Here is a 360-nt window from a genome sequence, read left to right on the forward strand (position 1 = left end):
CTGTCCCGCCGGCCCCTCCACCGGGCTCCCCGTCCTCTTTCCTGGGACACGCGGTGCCAGAACAAACCTCGGAGGCCCCCGCTGAGGCCCCCGTCACTCGTGCTGGCCGGGCTCGGCCGCCTGCGCCCCACACCACCCCGCAGCCCGGGAAGGGAGCCAGGCCTGGTCACCCCCTGGAGCCCAAATCGTCACTCCCTGCCCTCCGTGGAGGTGGCGGGATCCTGTCACATCAGTCACCAGTGGAGCCGCAGAGGTGGCTTTGTCGGGGAGTTGGGGCTTCGGGGGGGGCGGTCCTGAGGCACATGGGAGCCAAGTGGGCGCAGGAAGTGCGAGAGGCAGGGCGGGTGGGGGAGGCCTTTG

Source organism: Pteropus alecto, unplaced genomic scaffold, assembly GCF_000325575.1.
Source record: "Pteropus alecto unplaced genomic scaffold, ASM32557v1 scaffold339, whole genome shotgun sequence".
Classification (NCBI taxonomy): domain Eukaryota; kingdom Metazoa; phylum Chordata; class Mammalia; order Chiroptera; family Pteropodidae; genus Pteropus; species Pteropus alecto.